Below are 3,488 nucleotides of genomic sequence, written 5' to 3'. Positions count from 1 at the left end.
TTTCTGCAGGAACTGTTCAGTCTGGAAAGGAAAATAAAAGATCATGTTGCATTTCACCTGCTTTCCCCATCACATTGTCTAATAGATATCTGATCAGGTAAAATTTGTGTACTTAAGAAACCTATAAATATCAGAGGTGGCCATCTTCAAGACATTTAGGATGGAAAAATGAAAATTTTATTATCAAGCAATGAAATTGATCATTAAAAGTAAATTGTAACTCTAAAAGAACTCTAGAAAAATTTGAGAAGCAGGACTTTCAGAAAGCAGGTGAATTCCCAGGTGCTCTGATAGGAATGCTCTATGGTTTTTTTGAGATGAGCACATCCTATAACTGTGAGATTATTGGTTAAATGCAGAGCAACTGCAAGATATGTTTATCCATGCAAGATATGTTTGTTATGTATGATCCATGACTCCTCCTTCATCTCCATCTCATCTGTGACCTTATTTTGCACATTGAATTGAGGACCAGAATAGATAAGCAGCAAAATCAGGAGGTTGGTCTTAGTCTCCTTTCCCTCCCCTTCTCTATCCCTTTTTTCCAGATGCCTATTCAAGGCCTTCATTCCTCATGCTTCCCCTTGTCTCTACTTGGTGCTGCTCCCTCAACACTGACCTCTCTAAAAGTGCCTTTGTCCCTTAGTCCTCCCACTCCAAGGAAACCAAACAGCTCTATCCAATAGCTGATATGATATAGTAATGTATCCTGTGTTGGTAGTGATAGTTTTTTTAAATTTATTTTTATTTAAAAATAAGATGATTACATTGTAGAAGTTTGTGAATGCAAGAAATAGAGGGAGTGCTATGAAAGTGTATAATGATGGCCTTATCCTGATCTGAGGGCACATGGAAGGTCAGGCTGGGGAAGGGACATTTTGAACAAAAATCTGAAGGATGATTAGGGATTATTCAGATAAAGAAGGGTAACGGTGAAAGGCCTTTCTGACAGTCTATTCAAAAGCCCACAGGTGGGAAGAAGGGTCCAACCCTTCTTTCGAGAGATTTAGAGAAAGCCAATGTGAATGGAACACGTAGATGGGGCTGGGGGAGTAGACAGGAGCCTGATGGTTTGGGATTTCATTCTAAAAGTAGTGTGAAGTAATTGGAAAGTTTTGAGCAGTAGAGTAGTATGACCATATTTGTCTTTTGAAGTGGAGGATTATATCTTTCTTGGGTTCAGCAAAACTGATCTTAAATTACCTGATCCTGGTTACATTTTCTTTCCATGTGGTTCTTGTCTATAAAGAGATAGGTGGTATATTGTGTGTGTGCTCAGTCACAGTCCTGTCCAACTCTTCGCGACCCTTTGGAAGCCAGGCTCCTCTGTTCATGGGAAATTCAGGCAAGGGTACTAGAGTGGGTTGCCACTTCCTTCTCCAGGGGATCTTCCTGAACCCACATCACCTGTGTTGCAGGAAGATTCTTTATTGCTGAGACATCTGGAAGCCCTAGATGGTATACTAATTAAGGGCAATCCAAGAGAGAGCTCTTTGCTTCTAGAAATGATCTCTTTAAAGTCTCTTGTGTTTTCCTGTTAGGATAATGCACCCAGTCCTTTTTGTAAGATTTATATATGTATTTATTTTGTCTGTGCTGGATCTTTGATGCTTTGCACAGGCATTTCTGTAGTAGCTGTGGCCAGGGGCTACTCTCTGGTTGTGGTATGTAGGCTTCTCATTGCGGTGGCTTACTTGCCGCAGAGCATGGGCTCTAGGGTGTGGGCTTCAGTAGTTGAGGTTTGTGGGCTCAGCAGTTGTGGTGCACAGGCTTAGTTGCCTGCGGAAAGTGGGATCTTCCTAGAGCAGGGATGGAACCCATGTCCCCTGCATTGCAAGATGGATTCTTAACCATTGGGCCACCACGGACTCTCCCCGCTCTGTCCTCTTTTAATCTACTATTCATGGAGGAGATGCCACACCAAGTCTCCGGAATCAAATTATGAAGACTAAGATTAAGCCTTCACACTATGCACTGGGTAACAGCTTCTGAATTAGTAAAATGCCTCCTAAGTATTCCTCAGACTGAATAGGTGCCATTGGATTGCCTCTAAATTCAATGCTGAGAACACTCAATATCAATACTATTGCTTTTGGCTTTGGGGCTGAATAACATATTAAAATCAGTAATTGAATGATTTACTGTTCTTTAGGGTGGTTACATTTCATGGAGGCAGCTTAAATGCAATTAATTGTGGGCTAATTAAAGTGCTCCCTGCTTCTCTCTCAAGCTCCCCTTAGACATTGACTGCAATGAGTTGTGCAAGCCGCAGAAAACTGTAAATCATGACTCAGCTTAAAGAAAAATGGATTGCTTTTCTAGTACTTATTGAACACTTTAAACAGATGTTTAAATCTTTACAACTTTTAGATAATTAAAATTATAAATCTGTGCCCTTTGAACAGAAACATGAGTAGGGATCAGAGGTATAAATAGCACCATGCTGATGTGATTCGTCTTGTGGCTTCAGGTTTATTACTTTAACAAGTGCTCTCCTCAGGCAAAATGGCAAAGTGGAGAGGTTTGTCTTTCCTGCAGTTTTACCTCCCAGAATTCCAAGCTCCTGAGCTGCCTTTGGCTGCCCACTGCTGTAGGACCCAGTCAATGCCAGTTCTTCCCTCTGACATCAAAGGTTCATCTGTCCTCTATTTTTTCCCCTAGAGGCTTTGCTGGAATGTTAGTTAGGGCAATGGAGCTACAGTAACAATTAAACTGCTGACTCTCAGTGATCTGACATAATAGTTGATTTTTCATGCAAAAGAAAAAAAAAAAATCAGGGACTTCCCTGGTGGTCCAGTGGTTGAGGCTCCATGCTCCCAATGCACGGGGCTTGGGTTCAGTCCCTGGTCAGGGAACTAGATCCCACTTGCTGCAACTAAGATGTGATGCTGCCAAATAAATAAATATTTTTAAAAATTCCAAAATGGGTGCTCCTGTTTGGCTGGAGGTTTCTACTCTAAGCACTCATGCTACTTTCACCTGTGGCTCCATCATCTTTGCTATGTCTATCCCAAGGTTGCCATTCTCTTCTGTGTCAAGTGGGAAGAAGAAAGAAAGGCATGGAGAATCATGTATGTGAGGCTTTTATGACCCAGGACTGGATGTGTATCTTGTGTTCACAGTCCATGGCCACACCTGACTTCAACAGAGGATAGGAAGTAGACTTTAGCTCTGTGTTTGGGATGGAAGGAAAATGGGTTTGAAGGATAACCAGTCAGTTTCCGCCACTCTTGATGACTAAAGCATATCTGCTAAGTTTGCAGTAAGGGGTTAGTGGCCTATCCCCCTTTGATAATTTCTTTTCAAATGGGGCTTTCAGAAAAAAAATATATAGTTGGAAAATCAGTTGCTGTATTAAACTGAGGATTCCTTTTGTTTCATTGTCTTTCTGTTACAAACTTGTTCAAATTCTTTATGATGACACAAAAAATACATTTTGTGCCCTACAGAGTGTTATCTTTCTGTGTCTCTCGCTGCCTTATATGCTT

Source organism: Bos mutus, chromosome X, assembly GCF_027580195.1.
Source record: "Bos mutus isolate GX-2022 chromosome X, NWIPB_WYAK_1.1, whole genome shotgun sequence".
Classification (NCBI taxonomy): domain Eukaryota; kingdom Metazoa; phylum Chordata; class Mammalia; order Artiodactyla; family Bovidae; genus Bos; species Bos mutus.
The sequence above is the reverse complement of the archived record's forward strand: the minus strand, read 5'-3'. Positions refer to the sequence as shown.